General features: G+C 33.4%; 1 protein-coding gene across 1 annotated transcript in view; it reads right to left on the reverse strand.

Moving 5' to 3' along the window:
• The window catches only part of GALNT13 (polypeptide N-acetylgalactosaminyltransferase 13), a 559439-nt gene that overhangs the window by 436479 nt on the left and 99347 nt on the right, over nt 1-23613 (reverse strand). The gene's annotated exons all lie outside the window — the stretch shown is intronic.

Below are 23613 nucleotides of genomic sequence, written 5' to 3' on the forward strand. Positions count from 1 at the left end.
CCACCAGGGAAGCCCAAAAATAAAGCTTCTTGACATAGGTCTTGGTAATGATTTTTTCGATATGACATGTAAAACATAAGTAACAAAATAAAAAATAGACAAGTGGGACTACATCCAACTAGAAAGCTTCCGCACAGCAAAAGAAATGATCAACAAAGTGAAAGGCAACCTACGGAATAGAAAAATATATTTGCAAACCATATATCTGATAAGGGGTTAATACCCACAATATATAAGGAACTCAACAGCAATATAAACAATAACCCAATTAAAAATGGGCAAAGGACCTGAATAGACATTTCTCCAAAAAGATATATAAAAGGACAACAGGTACATGAAAAGATGCTCTACATCACTAGTCACTAGGGAAATGCAAATTAAAATCACAATGAAATATCAACTCATATCTGTTAAAATGGCCATCATCAAAAAGACAAGAGATAACAAACACTAGAATGGATGTGGAGGAAAGGAAATACTTGTGCACTGTTGGTGGGATTGTAAATTGGTAGAGTCACTATGGAAAACAGTATGAAAGTTCCTCAAAAAATTAAAAATAGAACTACCATATAATCCAGCAATTCCACTTCTGGGATTATATCCAAAGGAAACAAAAAGAGTAACTGGAAAAAACATCTGCACTCCCATGGTCATACCAGCATTATTTAGGCAAGACATAGGTAAGATATCAAAATAGCCTAGGTGTCCATCAATGGATAAATGGATAAAGAAGTTGTTGTATAAATATTTGTGGAATATTATTCAGCCATTAAAAATGAGGAAATTCTACCATTTGTGACAACATGGGTAGATCTTGAAGGCATTATGCTAAGTGAGATAAGTCTGACAGAGAAAGACTAATACTGTTATGATCTCACTTAAAATAAAAACCAAACTCGGAGGAAAAGAGATTAGGCTTGTGGTTACCAGAAGTGAAGTGTGAGGGAAGGAGAAATGCAGGAAGTCAAAAGATACAAATTTCTAATTATAAGATAAGTGAGTACTAGAATGTAAAGTACAACATGACGACTGTAGCTAATGCTGCTGTATAATATATAGGAAAGTTTTAAGACAGTAAATTCTAATGTTTCTCATCATAATAAGAAGTTTTTTTTTTCCTTTTCATCTTTCTTTTCTTTTTATTGTACCTGTATGAGAAGGTGGATGTTAGATGAATGTATTATAGTAATCACTTCACAATATATGTAAATCGAATCATTATGCTGTACAACTTAAACTTATGCAGTGATGTATGTCACTTATTTTTCGATAAAACTGGGGAAAAAGTGAATAAAAAAGCATCTGCTGTCACAGGACTGACATTTCATTTGGGAGAAACAAAACAGATGATTAGATAGATGATAGACCGATCGATAGATAGATATAGATAGACAAACGAATGATAGGAAGGAAGGAAGATTTAGAGAGTGTTGTGCACTTTAAAAATGATTATGATATTGTCAGGGAGACTGCTTTACACTGGGTGGTCAGGGATCTCCTCTCTGAAGATGTGTCATTTAAGCTGTGACCAAGAAATAAAACTCAAATTATAATGCTGTAACATGTAACCCTGTAATAAAAGAGTCTGCTAGTTTGTCTACCCCACTGACTGTAAAATCCTTCTTTGAAGGTAGGGGTTAAACCTTCAGTACTTTGAAGAATGAGTAGCACATAATAGTACTCAGTACCTATTTTTAAGGTGGCTGAAAAAAAAAAACTGATTAAATGGGGCAAATGTGATCATTTCCAATTTCTGTGCAAGGTAAGAGATCCAAAGAAGTTAAATCATAATGGATATTCAGAGTAGAACCCAAGTTCTGCCTGAGTTGCTTCTCCAATCTTTTTACCCATCAAAATCTTTATCTTGCTCCTCCTTTTAAAAGCTATGATATACTGCCAGTAAGTCTTCCGTATCAAGTCACAGAGTTGATAATTGTAGTAGATGGAGTACAGTTATTGTATAGAAAGAATACCACTTGCATTGTGATTTGTTTAAATCAATTAGAAAACATTGCAGTTTAAAGTTTTTGGTTTGAATCTGTTCCATAAATTCATCAAACATCTAGTTTATACAATGCCACGGAAAGAAAGAAATATTATTTTATTGTCGTGAGATTTAAAAACTAGTCAGAAAGACAAACATGAGAAAAACTAACTATAAACACTATAAGGCATGAAGTTTGATGGAAACAGCAGAAGTAGCACCCAAATGTTCAAAGAACTGTTCAAGGTACAGAACAAAAGAACACACAAGCTTTAGCCCTAAAAGGCTTATTGAAGCTTACAATCCAAGGGGAAAATGCACCAATAAACTGTTTAACTGAATTAGATGTTTCTTGTTGATAAAGCTGTTTCACCTATTCTGAATTTTTTTTTCTTTTTCTCTGTCTTTATTTCTAAATGTCAGGAAAAATAAAATAAAATTAGCAGTTGATTTGTGGCTGTACACATATTATGGTGATTTAATATTAAGTCTTAGACATAGCCTTGTGATGAGGAAAAAAATCATACCTTAGTTCAATTTTATTTTTGGTTGATGTAGCAAACAAACAAAGAAACAAAAGTGTAGAAACAAAGAAAAAAAAGTAGTAAAATCTATATCTGAATTAGATATGTATTATAAAGATCATCTCCAACATCATGATGATTTTGGAAGACATTAGCGGCTTCCTATATCAGGAGTAACTATATACAAATTATACTTTATATTGTAAGAGCAATTTTCTGGAGTATCTGTATAAATCCTTACATCAGTTTAAAAATATATACTCTCAACAGGATAAGCCAGGCTGAAGGAATTCTGAACTTCTCACTTTTCAATAGGTTTTATGGCCATCTTGATGATTTATGTAAATTAATTCATGGTATCCTTCTTTTCTCATGTGTAAAGTTAATACTGTGTTTACATTGGTTTTGTTCAATTCTGTCATAATACTGGCCCAGAAAGAAAACCACAGCGCATTTTCTAAGATAAAAATTACAATTAAAAGGCAATGAGAATATATGTATTTGTATAACAGATTCACTTTGCTGTACACCTGGAACTAACACATTGCAAATCAATTATACTCCAAAAAAATTTTTTTAAAAAGGCAATGAAAATTTTCCATTTTTTGAAACTATCAAAAGACTCCTTCATAATATATATATATATATATATATATATTTATATATATATAAAAGAAGCAAGAGTGTAATGCCTAAAAGTAACTGTGTACTTATTGGGAAAAACAAGCAAAATACCATAGTCTAAAAAATGTCCAGAGAGCTCCCCACTTAAGTTATCTTGAGTAATTTTTACAAAAAAACACATTTAGCCAGGGAAGAGGAAGCCACATTTCATAAGACCCTTCAGAAGCCCTGAAATCTATAAAATAATGATTTTTATCCAAGAACAAGATAACCACTGAATTTACAATATCAATCCATCTGAAATGTGCAGTTTAGCTTAAAACTGTGTCCTACACATAATAAACAATCAAATCAATATAAATCCCATGCCTTAGCAGTAGTCCTAAACTTTTTATAGGAGGTTTACTATTTTTCTACTGATGAAGTTTCATAGCAGCACTTTCTACAAAAACAGATGTTCTCTTTAAAATTACCACATGGTATTATAAAGGATACGAGTATCTTATGAATAATAATGAATAGGTTTGCGTCAGAAAGCAGAAAAAGAAAATACTGATATGATGATTTAAAATAAAAGTATTTTCACATTTGCCAACTTTTTCCTTTATCTTGCTAATTAAATCATTTTTTCTCTAGTTCAGTAATGGCTCGCACCTACCTTAAGAGTAATATAGTTCCACTTAAATATTTTGACACATACAAAAGCAGAAAGGATATTCTCCCTGACTAAGCAATACCATCAGAGCAATTTTACAACAAATTGTGACTAATGCCCCTTCCCTATGTCACACATCAAAGAAATTTAATGGTATTACCTCACTGATTCTCACAATTCTGAGAGGTAGGTATTGTTCTTTTACAGATGAGGAGAGTAAAACAGAATTTAAAAATCTGCCCGAGGTTGTGTGGCTGACTTCCAGTAGAGCAAAGATTTGAAGCAAGACAATATGGTTTCAGAGCCTACACCTTTATCCATTAGTAGTTTATACTACCTCCCAATAAAAACGTTTTTTTAATCACAGTGTATTCCACTCAATGGACCAAAATGTCAACGCCCAAGAGACATCAGAAAAATGTCTTATATTTGAATCCATTTGGTTTAGGCTTTAAAGGACTCCAAAATGGATTTGGCATTTTCATATTTTAGTGATGCATATCCTGGACTTTAGCTTTCTCTCACCATCAAAAATACAAATGTGTGTGTGTGTGTGTATCTCTCTTCTGCATTAGACAGTGATTCAACTGAGACAGGAACCAAGTGTGACTCTGTATCTACAATACCTAGCAAGGGTCTGAAAAACACATAGCAGGCATTTGAATAAAGGATTACTTAATGAAAACATACATGAATGAGTTAACAGTAAATACGTTAGTCAGTAAAATGATCTCAAAAACATACATTGTACACAAAAAGGCTAGAGATAACAGTGAATAATTACATCTAAAATCTGTGCAGTACTTATAAGATTAAGAATTTCCTTCACATACTCCATTGAATTTTCAAAATACCATAAGGACTACAATACTACCTGTACTTTATACATAAGGAAGTTTCATAAGCAGCCCAGCCAAAGTAATATACTTAGGAACTGGTAAAATCCCCACTCAAACCCATGTTTTCTGACTTTTAATGTGGGTCATTTTACACTTTAATTCATACCCCTTCTTGAAGATTGCTATGGTACATCAAATCACGTTAAATTCCTGATAAAAATAACTTCAGCACATTTTTAAATCATAAAATGTTAATAAAATGGTTGCTTCTTGTTTTAAAATACACAAGCTTTGCTTATTAGGTACTTATATATACCACGTTTTCTAGAGCAGTGGTTTTCAAACTTTACTGCACATTAGGAACATCTGGGGAGTTGATATTTTTAGAATCCTAATATCCCATCTAAGCACCAGAAATTTTAATTAGAATCCCTGTGGCTGTGTCCAAGGCATCAATATTTCTTTAAATCCCCACAGGTGTTTCCAATGTGCAGCCAAGTTTGTGGACTTCTGAGTTTTCATAAACTCTGGCAGTGTTGTCTTTCTCCCCTTACTGGATTAGAGGGCAGATCTGTGTTAGGTTGTAGAGGTAAAAGCAACAACAATGATGGTGTAAAGAAAAATGAAAAAAAAAGTTAAAAGAAGAAAGTTTATGTGAAAAAATATACATATATATACATGTGTGTACACACACAGACACACACACATGGGACTTGAAGAATACAATGTCTCTTTAATACTGTATATTTTCTTGCCATTACTTGTATGCATCAAATGAGTCAATGGTAAGTCAAGGCTGATTTCCACTTTAGGAATGGAGTCTGAGATGTATAAACTACTTTGTGGTGAAACAATTATTCTCTCAGAAGCTTTTGTTTTGTCATCATTCTATAAATTTTGCATAAGGTAAATAGCATTTACCATGACGGTAACTGCAATGCAGAATTTGTGGTCACATTCTAGGCAATTAGAATATACCGAGGGATCAATTTTGCTATTTTCAGTAGAGATAAATGTAAACAAAGGAGCTGTAATATTAACTATTCTGACTTTAAGATTGAAGAAGGTCTCTAGAGAAGTCACTGCTGCTATAGCAGTATTTAAGTTGGACACTAAGAGTTGGGAAACTGCATCAGTAAATGGGACAAAAATGTTTCTTAATAAATAATTCTTCAAAATAGATACATTTATATATATGTGTGTAATACATTTATATATATGTGTGTGTATATATATATATATATATATATATTTAGGAGAAATAACCATTCAGCTCTTATTAGGGACAAATTAGAAACACCAGAACAAAGAAATCATCAAAAAAATAAATACATAATAGAAAGCCAGGTTTATAAGTCTATCAACAGCGAAGATTATTGGGTACCTATAATATTAGGCATGGAAGGAGGTCTTCATCTAAAAGCGAATTATTTTTCACTCTTCTGTCCCCCAACTATGAGTAAGGTTCAATCAATATTTGTAGCACAATAATACTAAAATCCTAAAACATGTTCAAGGGTTGTGTGTGTGTGTGTGTCTGTGTGTGTGTATTCTAGATTTTACTAAAGCATGCCTTAGAAAAATGGTTTTGTTATATTTAGTTATGTGTTCTCATTATGGATTCATTTAACAAAATTTTCAACAAATATACATAGATAACTACTATGTTTCAATCACTGATGTAGGCACTAATAAATAACACAGTGATCAAAATATGTCTGCCTCCATGGATCAAACATACCGTTTAAACTAATATCAATTAGTAGTTTAAATGACTCCACTTTGAAATAGTTTTCCTCCTTAAAAAAAATAACTGTTCAATCACAGCACACTAGACATCTGCTAATTTTCTTACTATATATATAGTTCAGTGATGGAAAGACAATTTGCAGTGACATTAACCAGTGTAGATGAAATATAACCTAGTTCTAAGGCCAATTTAAGTTCTAGATTATACTAAATCCTGATGTTTGACTTCCTACTCCTTTGTCTTCTGGATTTATTTCTGATGAGAAGTCAGCTGTGTATAATATATCTTTTCCTCCTGATGTCTTCAAGATTTTGTTTGTCTTAATTTGTCATTTGGTTGTAATTTCTTCTTTGAGCTTCTTCAATCTGTGCTTTGGTGTCTCTCGTTTTTTTTTTTTCTCAGTAGTCTCTCAATGTTTTTCTTATTAATTAAAAAAAATTATTTGCCATTATTTCTTCAAATTTTATTTGGTTCTGTTCTCTTTCTTCTCCATCTTGGATTACAATTACACATATGTAAAACTACTTCTGGTATTACAAATGCACTATTTGATATTATAACTCTTGTTTTTTTTCTGATTTTTCTATGTTTTAAACTTTTTTTCCTCTTGGTTTTTCAGTCGGAGTCATTTCTGTGAACCTACTATTCAGTACAATAAGTCTTTGCTCAGCTGTACCAAGCATACTGATGAGCCCATAAAGGCATTCTTCAATTCCATTACTGTTTTTCATTACTAACATTTCTGTTTGATTCTTTCTTATGGTTCCAGCTTTGCTAAAATTGCCTATGTGATATGCATATTATCTGCCTTTTACCTTAGGGTCTTTAAAGTATTAATAATAGGTATTTAAAATGTGTCTGATAGTTCTCTTATCTGGGTCATATGTCTGGTTTGTTGAATTTTTTTCTTGGCAGTGTGTCCATTTTATTGTCTTTTGTGTGCCTCATAAATTTTTATTAAAGCTGGACGTTAGAGACTGAGTAAATAGTTTTTATGTTTTTAAATGAGAGTGACTGTCCTTCTGTTAGTGCTAGGGTTTGGATCAATATACTCAGGAGTTGAGCCAGATTTGGGATTTATTGCTACCAAGTTTACTGTCTGCATCACAGGATTCATATTCTTCAAGTATTATCTTTGTTTAGGGTAGGGACTAGCTGGATCGAGGGATTTTTCTCAATAGCTTCTCAACTCTCAACTTTAGTCTTCCCTTTGCTCTGTGCCTCTGAGAAAGTCTCTGCATGTTCTTTTACTCACCCAGCAGTGTTCCACTGCTACTTTTATTTGAAGCTTGTTAGCCTGGTTGGTGGCAGACCGGGATGATGGGTATTCTCTTTTGTTCTGATTAATCCTCAGTCTTAACTAGATTCTGTGGCTCTGGGCCTAGAGGTTCTGGTCCTCTCAGCACTTCAATTTCTTCCTCCAGCTGTAGATCTGAAACTAGGCGTATTCTTGCTTTTTCTCTAGGGAAAAAGAGTATTTCTCTGCTGTCTTTCCCCTGCTTCAGTGGGTTTTCAGCTGGGATGCTATGAGTCATGGTTTGTCCTTCCCCTAGCAGCTTGAGGCTTTTCTTCTATAAAGAAGGAGGAATGAAAAATCCAGGTGGTGTTTCCTGCACTTCCCAGAGTGGCTGCTGCATCCTACACTAAGCCTGTGCTAGAATAGATGCTTTCTGAGGACTCTAGCCAATCTTTTTCTTAATGAGCATCCATTAAGGTTCATGGAGAAAGGCATACAAGTGAACAAAAATTCCCCTTAAATCTGCGGTCTCTGGGTATACTATATTCTCTTTCTAACCTGCATTGCCTTTATTAATTAAAGAGTTCAGTTAAATTCATTTTTAAATTTGTTTTTACTGAAAAATATTTGACACATAACTTTGTGTAAATTTAAGGTATATAACATCGATTTGTCACATTTATATTTTTAATTTGATTGCTATTAGAGCAATAATTAGCACCTCTCACATCAAATAATTACCATCTCTTCTTAGTGGTTAGAATAATTAAGATTAGTCTCTTAGCAAGTTTGATGATTATAATATTGTTGTCTATATTCACTACACTGTGCATTAGATCTCTAGGATTTACTTTCTACATGATGCAAGTTTGTACACTTAAACATCTCTCCTATCCCAACCCCCAGCCCCTGGTAAGCACAATTTTACTGTTTTTATGAGTTAGCTGCTTTAGATTCCACATATAACTGATTTCATACATGACTGCTGACTGATGGCATCTGACCCAAGCAAACAAGTGCTTGTGTCCTGTCTTAAGTTTCAAGTTAGTTGGTTGCCCTATCACCTCAGCTCTCTGATGTGTCCAAGAGAAACTGTGAATTTGCAGATTGTCCAGCTTTTATTATTATTGCTGTTTTAAAGGTTAGAATAATGCTCCATCCAGATTTCTATATCCCAAGCAGAAACTAGAAGTCTCTTGTTTACTTACTGATCCATACATTGTATCATATGTCTTTATAAAGGCATGATCATGTCCCTTAAAACGCAGAATTAAAAGCCATAACTAAAATATAAGCAAATTCTCATAAATACATGTCAGGTTAAATTATAAATAAATTTTATGTACTCTGGGCAAGGCTCCACTTACCTGAAAGAATTGGTAAAAATAATTACAGAAAAGATACCTATTATTTATTAGAACTCATGGAATATTATTAAGATGTTACAAGACTGGAAATGGGCAATTATGTTGCATTTCCTAAAACCATATGTTTATGTAGAAAGAAGTAAATGAAGGAATAACACCCCAGTTGATAGGGATACTAAAGTTTCACGCTTGCAAATATACTGGTGCAAGTCATAAAACAAAAAATCAATTTGCAAGCTATAATAAAATTACAGGCCATTGAAGAAAACAAAAATCATCATGCCCTTGTGAAGAATAAATTTATCAAACGATCAAATTTATTTCCATAGCAAAATATTATAGGCAAAATAATAAGCTGCAATATACTGTGACCTTACATAGCTTCTGATTTGGGCCTCAATTAAATACTTTAAAAAATCCAGAAAGTAATGTTTAAGACAAAGTCAATATTCCTTCAGTTCATATCATTGTCTAAATACCAAATGTCCTTACATGCTAGGAGGTTCAACATTAACTAATAGTTTGCCATACTTCTTTGGCCACAATGCTCTAGAGATATGGCTATTACCAGGTGATAACCAAGGTTCATGTTTGATGGCAAAAACCAAAATTTTATAGGCAAAGTTTACCAAAAAAGAAGATATATAATATTCATGTCATTCACATATACTTTTGATATGTAATACTTAATAACATATGAGATGAATTTTAACAAATATTTTTTTAATTCAACATAATTTTTTTAATTCAACATAATGTTAAATTTAAGCTTATGGAAATGCCTTTGTCATCAAACTGTTCTGTGGAATATCTGGAGACAGATTTCCAGTTCCTACTTATACATTCCTTCATTATATTTCTATATATTATACAGAATTTATTTTGTAAATCTTTTCCTAACTTTCTTAACACTAAAAATGTTAAGTTCTCTTAACACTAACTCTCAATATCTCTCCTTCTGAAAACAAACTCTTTAAAAATTTTTTCTTTCTTTCAGGAAAGTTCATGCTTGAACAGTTCTAAGCTCATGTCCTCTGAGTTATATATCTCGTGTATCATTCGAATGACTCCAAATAGAGAACCACTATGGTTTGGCATCTGAAGGGGGACACATCTGTGACAGATTTTCTCCAACTGGATATTGTCTGCCTATTGGACAATCTGTCCCTACTAATCCCATGCAAACTTTCATCAATGACCATTTTTTAAAAGATCTAACATTAAAATATTGTAATCTGCTGACTATGGAAGAGTAGACATCAAACAACATTTCTATATAGTTGGCAAGTCTAAACGCTGTGCGATTAACAATGTTCATTAAAAACAATGTAACATAGAATCATAGAGCACAACATGAATCTTTGAGTTCTTGACCCATTTCCTTTCTTACTCTGGATGTCCAACCTGGGCATACTCATCTATTCTCAACAGGCATACTCAACTATATCTCCAGTTCCAAAATGTCACTTAAATTCTAGGTTTATACCTAGCTTCTATGGACTACATTGTGTCTCCCCTAAATTAATATGCTGAAGTCTTAAGCCCCAAGGTAACAGTATATGGAGATAGGATCTTTAGGAGATAATTAAGGTTAAATGAGGTAGTAAGGGCTGGACCCTAATCTGATAGAACTGTGGCCTTAGAAGAAGAGGGAGTGAAAGAGCTTGCTTGCTCTCTCTCCACCCTGTGAGGACACACAGAGAAGGTGGGGTCTGCAAGCCAGGAGAAGAACTCTCACCGGAACCTGACCATGTTGGCACCCTGATCGTGGACTCCAGCCCCTAGAACTATGAGAATACATTTCTCTTGTTTAAGACACAAGTCTATGGTAATTTTATAATCAGCCTGAACTGATGAGTACACAGCTGACTACTGATCATCTCTACCTGGATGTCAACAGGTAACTCAAGCCAAACACATCTAAATTAATATTCCTCATCTTTCACTAAACCTGCCCCTTCTCTTGTATTCTAAGTAACAAGTAATAGTAGCAAGCCAGAAGACAGAACAATCTGGGATTCTCCTTACCCTTCACCTGACAGTCATCAACTACCATAAATTATCTTTTCAATATATCCATAACTTAATCTTTCTCCAATCCTAATGTGGTGATATTGGATCTCATTTTTTTTTTTTTTTACATGGACTATTTTAGCAGATTTCTCACTTCGAGTAGCTTCCTTACATCAAGTTTTACACCTGAGCAATCCATCTTCTGCTGTCACATAATCAATTGAAAATGCAAATCTCCCAAGCCCCCCTCCTCCTTGAAACTGTCAGTTTTATCCATTACTTATATAATGGCCATGATTTGGGCCCTGCTTACCTTTCTAATTTATCTCATGTTGCTTCACATGTACCCTCCTCTCCAGTCATTTATTCATATGTCAATATTCAGTTCAAGACCCAGTTTCCCCCTAAGAAGCACTTCTTCACCTCTTTTCCCTCAAAGAAATGACTGATCTAAATTTGATGAACATATTGCTCTTTTACAATAAGGCTCTAATCCCCACAAGGTAAGCAAACATATCTTATTAGCTGGCTGTATCAAACTATTTGGTACACAGTGGACACAAGATTTGTTGAATAAAAAAGAAATTAAAAAAAAATCAAAGAACCAATGAGGCTACAGTTAATATCCTTTAAGTTAAAAATCAGAATGATCATAAACATGAAAATGGTTCATTAAATGGTGAAATCAAAACCATCTCCAAAAATAATTGTTAAATAAAAATAGTAAGACATAAAACTATAATGCTGTTGATCATGATTCAGTTAGAATTAATATGTGTGTGTGTGTGCTCAAGTGCACGCTGGCATACACAGAAGATTACAACAAAATATACCAAACGTTAACAGAAGCTACTTCCAGATGGTGGGATTAGAGGCAAATTTTATTTTTGTTAAACGTGTGTATTTTCAAAATATGAGACTGGTAAAGCTTTAATTTATGCCTCAGTTAAGGTTCTTAGGGTTGTTAAGAATGAAGCAAAATAAATGAACAAACAATACAAGTGCAACTCAAGGAAGCCAAGAGCAAGTTGTTCAGTCAAGATGCTGGGAACTAGAATGAGGGAATAAAAAGATGTCTGCAACCTGAATCTTTATTTCTCTGAGGATACCTAATCTCTTGATCATGCTGTTCTCCATACATCTGATTTGTTTTTTTCTTAGAATATCCCCCCTCCTCACTCCCTCTCTGGGTTGGCTTTCTCTGCTTTTCTGTACACATAGACTAAGCAAGGCTGAACCCTTCCATTTTGAGTTCATATTACTTTAGTTTGAGTGACCATAGAGAGCTAACATCAATGAATCCCAATTCTAAACTTCTGAAAGAATTTGACTGGCTCAGCTTGGATAACGTGTGGCCAATCAGCTGTGTCTAGGTTGCTGGGGAGGGGCTAACAGATTACAGTTTACAAATACATTTTGTTTTCCTCCTACAGTTGTGAATGACAGTTTATAGGACAGAATAAACCCTAAGCAATAAATAACAATGCAATAATAGCAACACAAATGAAAATATAAAAATTGTTTTTCACTCATACATTTACTAGGATTTTGAATTTATAGCTGGGAATATACCATCTGAGATTTCCAAAAGGATAATTTTCAGGTTGCTATCACCCTTGAATATTTACATATAAAAATAGAAACAAAAAAACCACCTATAGAATGGGAGAAAATATTTGCAAATGATGCGACTGACAAGGATTTAACCTCCAAAATATACGAACAGCTCAAACAGCTCAATATCAAAGAAAAAACAACCCAATCAAAAAATGAGCAGAAGACCTAAACAGACATTTCTCCAAAGAAGATATCCAGATGACCAATAGGTACATGAAAAGATGCTCAACATCGCTAATTATTAGAGAAATGCAAATCAAAACTACAATGAGGTATCACCTCACACCAGTCAGGATGACCATCATCAAAAAGTCTACAAATAATAAATGCTGAAGAGGATGTGGAGAAAAGGGAACCCTCCTACATTGTTCGTGGGAATGTAAATTGGTGCAGCCACTATGGAGAATAGTATGGAGGTTCCTTAAAAAACTAAAAAAGAGTTACCATATGATCCCACAATCCCACTCCTAGGCATATATACAGAAAAGATGAAAACTCTAATTGGAAAAGATACATGCACCCCAGTGTTCATAGCAGCACTATTCACAATAGCCAAGACATGGAAGTAATCTAAGTGCACACCAACAGATGAATGGATAAAGAAGATACACACACACACACACACGATATTACTCAGCCATAAAAAAGAACAAAATAATGCCATTTGCAGCAACATGGATGGACTTAGAGGTAATCATACTAAGTGAAGTAAATCAGAGAAAGAAAAATATCATATCACTTATATGTAGAATCTAAAAAAAAATTGATACAAATGAACTTATTTACAAAACAGAAACAGACGCCCAGACACAGAAAACAAACTGTGGTTACCAAGGGAAAAGGCAGGGGGAGGGATAAATTAGGAGTATGGGATTAAGAGACACACACTACTATCTATAAAATAGATAAACAACATAGGGAACTATATTCAATACCTTGTAATAAGTATAATGGAAAAGCATATATATATATATATAACAGCATATATATGTTTATATATATATAATCACTTTGCTGTACACCAGAAACTAACACAACAATGTAAATCAACTATACTTCAATTTTTTTAAAAAAAGAATAAAAACAATTGGACACAATAGAACAAATATTGCTAACAAAAATAGTGATATGTCAGTATACATTGTTTGCTCTTCTGTTTGACTACAACTGCCTAATCCTCTAAAAATCACTCAAATTTTATTATAACAAATTAGAGATATATAATGAAGACCACAAGACATGAGATTAAGAACTTGAGTCTAAACCAGTTTTCCCCTTTAGAATATATGTGACAATGATAAAATCCAATAATTTCTCTAACTAGCAGTTTCCTCAGTTGCAAAAGGGAAAGAATGAAATCTGACATGATTACATCTTTACATTGCTATGAAAACTGAAGTGGAATAAAGGTACACTGATTAAAAAGAACAACTTTGGGGGACACAAAAGAGCAATACACAATGACAAGTGTCAGCAAATAACCTCATTTCCACCTGTATGTACTAAAGATACAAGTTAGAATTTGAAGACGGTACATGTCATAAAGCTCATTTCAGCATTTCAGAAGGCAGTTATAATGCAATGCCAAATACTGTCCATATGAAGAATCAAAATAAAGTCCACACTGTGCACGTCAAGTCGCAGAGGCAAGATACAAACACAATAAGTTTCAAAAATATTAAAAATGGTTATTTAGAGAAGAAAACTTAACCCTGTATTTCAGAAAAGTGCTGGTTTTGCTCTTGTTTGGCAGGAAATCTAAATACTTTTGTCAGTCATATATAGGAAGTTAATTTTTGTGCATCTAGGCAATAAAAAATACTAGTCATTACATCCGTGCCAAATTACTTGTAAACTATGTAGATTTCCAAATGTTACTATTATAACTAACACCTTAGTAATTTATAAATAACAAAGCTTTGAATAAGACCTAAAGTAGTGTGTTTATTTCCAAAGACAGTGTTCTTCAGTTTACACTGTAATATCATAGCAATTATTTAAGAAGAGAATGGCTTTTGATGGTTTTTTAAACCAGTGAGCATATTATGGTTCCAAAGCTAGTACTTCCACACTTCCCATTCCCACTTATACAGGTAAGTTAAGAGTATATGCAGATATAAGTTCATTTACATTTAATAATACCAATTATAACATTCACATAACTTAGTTTTAAAAATACACTCAAAACTTCATATTAGAATAAACAGAATCAACAATTCCCACTTCATGAATGAAAAAGGAGGTCTCTGAATTCCTAGCGTGCTTTTTATGGGATACCACACTGCCTATGGATACACCGTTGCTCCCAAGATCATGTGTTCCTCATCAACCTATTATCTGTGTGATAATCCTGCCAGATACGTTATACAACTCCTCCATGTCTCTACTTGTACTTTCCTACCCACACTCTCAGGAAATTCTTATTAACTCCATTTTCTTCATTCTTAAGCTCTAGCACATTAAGAAAAACCTCCCCTTGACTTATCACTTTGTCCCTTCAATAAGGATCATCTACATCACACCCGTTAGCATTCAGTTATTTTTTACCTCATTTAAAAGTAGAGATTATTACTGTAATTCAGTTTCCTAGCTGTTTCGTATAAGTTATTCAAATCATCTGGTTGGCTTGATTTGTTGATTTAAGGGTCTGGCACAATGACAATCTGCCCAATCCCTTCTGAGGAGGCTAACAATAAAAACTTAAGTTTCAAAAACTAAAACTGTCGGCTTCCCTGGTGGCGCAGTGGTTGAGAGTCCGCCTGCCGATGCAGGGGACACAGGTTCGTGCCCCGGTCCGGGAAGATCCCACATGCCGTGGAGCGGCTAGGCCCGTGAGCCATGGCCGCTAGGCCTGCGCCTCCGGAGCCTGTGCTCCGCAACGGGAGAGGCCACAACAGTGAGAGGCCTGCGTACCGCAAAAACAAAACAAAACAAAAAACCTAAAACTATAAAAATTGTCTCCACGTTCATGAACAATATTATAATCCTATGTGCAACTTAATTTCTGTTTCATTCACTTTGTCCCAGCTTCCAATCTTGGAAACTGAGATCAATTGTTCATGGAAAATTGAGAGGGAGCCATCTAAAATTATTTAGACTGTATTAAACTAATTTATAGTTATAATATTCAATATTCCCATTCCACTATCAATCAAAGGCACATGCTTCTCAAGTGGTCCATGTCAGTCTGTCAGGTATTTCTCCAGAGTGGGACACATATAATTTGGGACCCTTTGATTACTATAGCCCTCCTAACTTCCTTTTCTCTCTGTAGAAGAGCTCCTTCCCTTATAGTGGGGGGACTTGCACGTGGCTCACCATAGTTGCAGATCCCCAACTGCAATTCTCTGCTGATCCCAAATAAACTCATCTATGCTGGAGAAATTTCTGGCAGTCTATTTATTTCAGGCCAACAATGTATCTTAAGACAAATAACCTAATTTGCTACATATGGGTTGGTAACTGCCTAGAACAAGTAGATTGTAATTAGTTTCATTTTGGTTGGCACCTGAGGCTGTACCTAAAACTCTCACATTTTCACATCAGAATTCACATAGTTACCAGTACTTGCTTTTTGTTATGTAAGATGTTAGGGGGACTAAAAAGATTTAAAAGTTTAAAGAAAGAACATAGATTTATTTTTCAGGTAGAAGAATACAAAATTATGGCGCTAACAAGCTAAATACCGGAGGAAAAAAAAACATGATTGCAATTAGGAACATTCAAAATATCTGAGAGTAAAATCCTCCCTGTAGACATTATCTTTTTTAAATTTAAGCTTTTGTTCATTTCCTCCAAGCCTCAGGGCAACTAGTGTAGAAGAAGGCAATGTGGTGAGTAACATATGTTTCCAAGTGAAATTTTAAAAGATTAGTTTTTAAAATCCAGAATAAATAACGTTGTTCACTGAAAGATGGTGTTTCTCATAGAGGAATTGAGAAACCACGGAGGTATCGTTAAGGAGAAGAGAACATGGCGATGTCACCAGCCACAGTTTACAGATACCCCTTATTGATATAAATGGCAGAATCCCACCTATTAACTGCAAACCCCTACTTCAGCAAAGGAATTTCCTAAAAAATTAATCAGTGATGCCATGCCTTGGGTCTTATCTAGTATCAGGAAGTAAGCAATTTTGTTAATTTTTTTCTCATACTCTCCACTCACAACTTAAAAATAAGATGCTTAAATCTGCTAAATTAGATTTCTTTCGACGGCGATTTTATATTTTAAGTTATTATGGCAAATCTTAAAGTTATGTAAAAATTGAAGCACTTCAAACCCTGATGTTGGAAAAGCAGTACCTATTATCTTTTTAAATTTCCTGTGCTGACATACATGAATGCTTGTTTCCTGGCTTAAAGATTGGATAAATATTTTTCTGTACACAGTATGTGCATGTTCTGTTTTGTTTTTCTATTTCATATATATGTCAATAAAAGGAAACTATATATTTTCTATTGGTATATTTAGTCGGGTAGATGCAGGTAACTGTCAGACAGATAAAGTTGCAGAAAAAACAACTAGAAAATTGACCCCAGAGAGGAATAAATCATTAGCACAAGTAGTAATACACTAAGGTCAGATAGAAAGAGAACATGGCATTACATTGCAAGATAATGGGTAACCCAAATGTCCATAAAGAAGCATGGAGTGAGTAAGCAGACTTGATTCCCTTTATCTTGAGGGAAAGATTTTGGATCACTCTACCAAGTACAATAAGATTCTAATAAAGAATAATGAAGTTAATTATAAACTGAGGTTGACAGCCAGAGACCAAAATTTGATGGTTATGGTTGTAGTTGGGAAGCACCAAAAAAGGAGTGGATATGGGGAAGAAGTGCAACATGAGGGCTCTTTCTTTTCACTGAATACAGAATGGATTCCTCACTAGCATTAAATCTGTTAGGCTGTAGTTGGTAATGGACTCCCTCAGGACTGCACATTGAAATAATTTTTGGCCCTAGTGTGGATATCAAAGTTGATATCAAGGTGCAAGAGGCTGAAGAGTAAACACTCCTACCAAAAAGTCAAAAGTATAGAAGTGTTTAAAGAAAATGTTAGAGTTTTCTTCTCTTTCTCCCAACCAGCACTTTCTAATCCTATGCCTAATGTAGCCAAAATGACATCAAATGTTAAGGATTTGGCAAATTTTCTCATAGGACTTTTCCTAGGTATGTAAAATCCTTTTAAATGAAACAAAGAACAAATCTCTTCACACAGAGTCCATTCTAAAAAACTCAATTCAGGATTTAATATTAACACAATTAGGGAATAATAACACTTAGAAATGAAAGGCATTATACAAATTACTTAATCAAAACCTTTCATCTTACCTTTGAAGAATCTCACAGTTTCCATGGGTTAGTATTCCAGGCAAAGTTGAGCTAGGCCATCTGCTCAGGGTCTTACTAAGGCTGAAATTAAGTTGTTAGCCAGGCCATGTGCCTTTCTGGAGTTTAGAATCCTCCTCTAAGCTCACATGATTGTTGACAAAATCCAGTTCCTTGCAGTTACAAGAGTAAGGTCCCAGTTTTCTCGCGGTTCTCAACTTCTAGAGGCCACAGGGCCCTCGCACAACATGGCTACTTCATACTGCAAGGCCAGCAGGAGAAGCTCTCTCACTAGAAAGTGCCTAGTCACTCTTTTAAGCAATTATGTAAATAGGTTGAGTTTACCCAGGAAAATCTCCTTTGTGATTAACTCAAAATCATCTGCAAAATCTCTTCACCTTTGTCACACAGTTAAAGCGAATCAAAGGATGATATCCTATCATACTGAGAGGTTCTCTAACACTCAAGAGAAGGGGATGATACAGGATGTGGAATATTCTAGGCCAGCTTAGAATTCTGCTGACCCCAGTATTGGGGAGTCATCTTAGAATCCTGCCTAGCACAACCCTTATATCCAAGATGTACCCTTCAGTGCTTCAATTGGAAAGCTTGCATATTTATCACAGCTCCTCACTGGGATGCTTGGTATACTCCATAGCCCTGGAAAACTATCAGAAGCTCTGCTTGACTTCCTAGTCTAGTAACTATCACTCGCAAATTAGCAATTACTGGAAAAATAAATCTGAATGCAGTTTCCCTGCTTTCCAGGATCCTTGGCCCCTCGTGTGCTCCCTGCCTTGGCTTGATTTTCAAACATGTTAGCTAAATTTATTTATTAAAAAAAAATAGCATCCAGGTTTCCTGGGTGTTCATATTAGGAATGCTAATCTGCAACAAGATGGTCCACCATCACTGGACCCCGAAATTGTTTATTCGGGTATCTTATGAGATTTTATTTGCAAAAGGTGAACTTACAAGATGTAGCATAACAATAATAAGCTAGCAAGTTGTAAAGTTTGAAAAAGAGCTGCTTTTTTAATCAGTAACATCTGTGATAAATTACTTAGAAAATAGATTTTAAAAATCCACTTTTAGTGTTAAGCATTCTACTTAAGTGTAATTCACACCACCAAGGACATTAAGCAAAAATTTTAGTGTATGCATCAGATGCGATATTTTTAAAAATATTCTTTAAAGTAATCAATAATTTTGCATGTTATTATTTTTTGATAAGTGATCATTAATAGAAACAGCTTTTATTTTGAGGCTTAAACTAGTTCAGTGAGTTTTGGGAATTAAGAATCTCACAGGATTATTCTAACGTAAAATTTTTATGAAACAAAATAGATGTTCAGCATAATTACCACCAAATTTGGGCCCTTAAAGTTCTGTTAATTATTAACTTTCAAACATGTGGAAGATGTTTTCTGTGTGCCTAATTAATAAATGTACTCATTCTCCTCAAAGGTTTAAACATTTGGTTGATATCTCTTCTTGGTTAACATTATCCACCTTAGTGCTACTCATCAAGTGGTCCATGAACAGGCAGCATCAGCAACACCTGGGAGCTTAAGAACCCTAATCCTACATGTACTGAATTTGAATCTGGGGCTTAGAACTAAGTATCTGTGTCTTAACAGTCTCTCTAGGTGATTCTGTGGCACGCTAAAGTTTGAGAAGCATTAATCTAGCTCATCTTGATAGCAGTAGGAATTTTTAACAACCACAAAACAAAGAGATCAAAGCATATATGTGAAATTTCCCCCTTACATTTGTACCCATCTTTTAATTAGTCCATAAGCTGTCCCATCAAGAAGAAAGAGGATAATAAATCCACCCCATGCTTGGATACACCTCTGGGACACAGGGCAAAGGGCCCCAGACTGAATGTAGATTCCAGTGTTATTTCTCATTTCCACATGACGGTTTGGGGCCATAAATTCTGTCACAGTGCAAACAACTGAACAATAAATCAGAGATACTAGCACTTCAGTCTCGCAGATTATGTAGTGAAGAGTTTAAAGTGGATTTTAAAAAAATATAATAGTGGGTACAAGTTTCCAACACACCAAGAACCTCACAGAGTAAAAGCATAACCCTGAAAATAAAATTCACAACCAATAAAAAAAGTGATATAAGTAATCAAGCTTCCAAAACTATATTATAGTAGTATCTTGCTTGGAATTCCTCTGAAAGGTTAGTTAATTACTGCTTGTATATCAATATCAATATGACAGCCATTTCACCAACCAACAACTTAAATCATTTTCAATAAAAACATGATATAAATTTAAAGTTTAATTATTTAAAATGACCTAAAAAGACAAAGTTCAAAAATATGTAGTATTCACAGAGATTAAAAGTGGTAAAACCTAAGGTCAAAAATGAAACACACGCAGAATATGATCATCTTTCCTCACAGTGACTGAATTCTAAAGCTACATATTATGTAAATCCTAAATTTAAAATGACTAAATTTGCCATTCCATTTTTCTCTAACTTGAAATATAACTCTTTAGTGACTAAATATTTTCCTGCGACTACAAGCAATAAAATAACATGTAAAATCCAGATATTACTGAGCCACTATCCACCTGGTATGTTTATTTGCTTATTAGAATTTTGTAAAGATTTATTCTCTTCACAATCAAGGATACGCATTTGAAAGATAATTATGCTAAAAGTATTCTCACCAATGGAAAAGTTGTAATACCTGCTCATCCCATGCCATCAATGGGCTAACTGAGAGAAAGCAGATCAATTTTTGTGGCACTGGTACCATTAAAGGTAAGTACTAATCTTTGGACCCACTGAGATGGTAGCAGCAAATAAAAAAAACTTTTGAAAGACCAATTTACAATACATAGTAAGAAAAGTTGACCCAGATTTATTTTAATTCCATGTTCTGTTAGAAACTAATCTCATTTTCAATGTACTGTATTTAACTCCATTTTATGAAGTCAGGTCCATAGTGAATAATTTCAGGGGAATTGAATAATTTATTTGGATACTCTATAGTAAACTAGTAACAATTAGGAATAATCCTGTGGGGGGAAAAAGAAACCAAACGTAGACAAGAATACTATGTATTCAACATGATTAAAATAAAATTAAAATGTCAGTTATGAAATAACTGAAAATATGTCTAAGTTGCCTCTAAGTTGAGAGCAACAGCAATGTCTTATCTTATTAATTTATTAAAAAACGCTTTATTGGTTCCAAAATTAATATGCAGTTGGTGTTTATTCATATATCTGACATGGCACTAAGTTCGGAAGAGTAAAATAAAGTGAAATATGTTTTAATTAAAATGAATTGAAAGTTCTTTAAAGTTTGGTGGGTTTTTTTTACCACTTAAGCAATTCAAGAGTTGATTTACTTATTTTACACAAGTTACCAATGTGTGTTTTAAAACTGTTAAATATATAAATGAACTTTAAAAAATGAAAAGTTTCAAACAGATAAGCAAATGTTTATAACTAATCTATTTAAAAGTTGATAAATAATAATTTTTGCATGTGCAAATAATTCAAAAGCATCTATACTAACCTAAGAGGTATCCATGACAATATTCCTTATATTAATTAGATATATATGGGTTCATTCCACTAGACTTCAACTTTCTTAAATTATTTGATATTTTATACTATTTAAAGTGTTTTTTTAAATACATGAGTTAAATAATAAGAAAATTTTTCTTTTATTCTAAGTAATTAAAGTATGATCATGGATGCACAGTGGGCTTACACACATTTTTTGAAAAGCAAGAGGATAAAAATCATTACCACAAAATGTTTGCATTTTTACAGCATTTCTTCTAAAATGTTAGTAGAATTTAACCATATTAATGCTGGCTTCTACAGTGAATTTTGGAAAAAATCATTTGTTAATTTTTCTAGTATAGCTGTTATCAATTCAGTATATTAAATAATATTAACATTTTAATCTGTTTTATTTAGTGAATTTACAGCCATTTAAAAAATTTATCCATCTATTCAGCATGAATTGGATATTTAATTTATTGCAAAAATCTATAGTTGCTAAATATAGCAACTTAAAATATTTAATTATTGTAACACTTTGGTGTTTGAATTATCTAAACTTTTTGGTGTGTGTTTAAAAATTGACTTTATATACTTGGTAAGAATATAAAATATATTAGTCCTAATAGAGGACTTCTGAATTTCTCAAAATTACCCTGTAAAGAAAAGCTTGGACTAACCTTTCCTAATCAAGTAAATGCTTCCCCAAACTATATTATGTCTGATTTCACAGTATATTTTCTTATAATGTAGACATTTGTAAGGTTTTAAAGTTTTAATGATGGGAGAAAATTGAGAATTTGGGAAAGATACAAGGTGTGCAAGAAAAACAATCATGAAAATTAGTTTACTTCTGTGGGCTTCGAGGATAAAAATTAACTTGACTAATAGGCATGGGTGGTGAAGCAGCAGTTAGAACACATTGACTTTTTTGCTCTTAGTGCTGCCAGGAGTTTTTATTCCACCTTCTTTTCTAAAATAGAAAAAAATTATGAGTACTGTCATATTTTCCCAAACTAAAATGATAATCCAGGACATTATATTACAAATGCACTTTGTATTTTAGGAAAGTCACCAGAAACAGATACACTTATTCCAGAATCACCATTATTACTAAGAAAACAGTTCTGTGACCATAGAAACCCAGAAGCAAGTTGTAAAATCAGGTCAGTCAGTGTTCAGGTTGAATCCAACTTTGTCCATACGTGTTTTTTCAATGAATTATATACAAAATGAATAATTTAGTATTAAATTACTTGGTCTCATTCTATTTTAGTTCCAGATATGTTTCTAAAGACTGAGGTAGTTTGCAATATGCATTCTAAACAGCTTTAAATATTCCTGATATTCACTGTTTTTATTTTATTTTATTTTATTTTTATTATTTTATTTTATTTTTATTTTCATCAAAGCATGGTTTGTGCCAGAACTTTTCCTTTAGAAATTAGTCAAATGAACAAGTATATGTTATCTTACCACACTAATTGCAAACATGCATATGAGATATTAAAATACACTGAAATATTACTAATCACTTCATTTTGAGTTCTTCTACCTCATGATATTCAAATATTTAAAAAAACACAGTGGTTGTTGTTATTTAGAAGAACCCATGGATTGAAAGCATAGCATAAAAATATAGCAATGATAATTGACTCATTCTTCAAATTTTAGGAAAAAATAATATTATTTCTATAAAAGGTTTAGTTTTCCCAAGTAGTGTAACAATTATGAAATTAATATTTCAGTAGTGTGACTTCACTCTCACATTATTTCAAACATTATTGATGCCATCAGCCTTCCACAAAGTTCACTTCTATCTTTGGCATTAAGTCTAATCTTGACCCTAGTAAAGTGGAAGGGTTTTGATAATCTTCAAAATACTGATCCACAACAGCAGCCCAATAACATCAGTAATGTTATTCACCCCTTTTAAACAAGTGGAAATAGAAGTTTAAAACTAAATAATCTCTCAAGGTTAACTTGTCCAGGAGTGGCAGAAATAAGAATCAAATGAGGGACAAGCCCATTCCCTTGACCACTATATGATAATGTCTCTGTTTAATACATTATATGGTAATTATGTTTATAGGTCTATATTCACCACTAGCTTCTAAACCCTTCAATA

The sequence above is a fragment of the Tursiops truncatus genome, chromosome 7, assembly GCF_011762595.2.
Source record: "Tursiops truncatus isolate mTurTru1 chromosome 7, mTurTru1.mat.Y, whole genome shotgun sequence".
Taxonomy (NCBI): Eukaryota; Metazoa; Chordata; class Mammalia; order Artiodactyla; family Delphinidae; genus Tursiops; species Tursiops truncatus.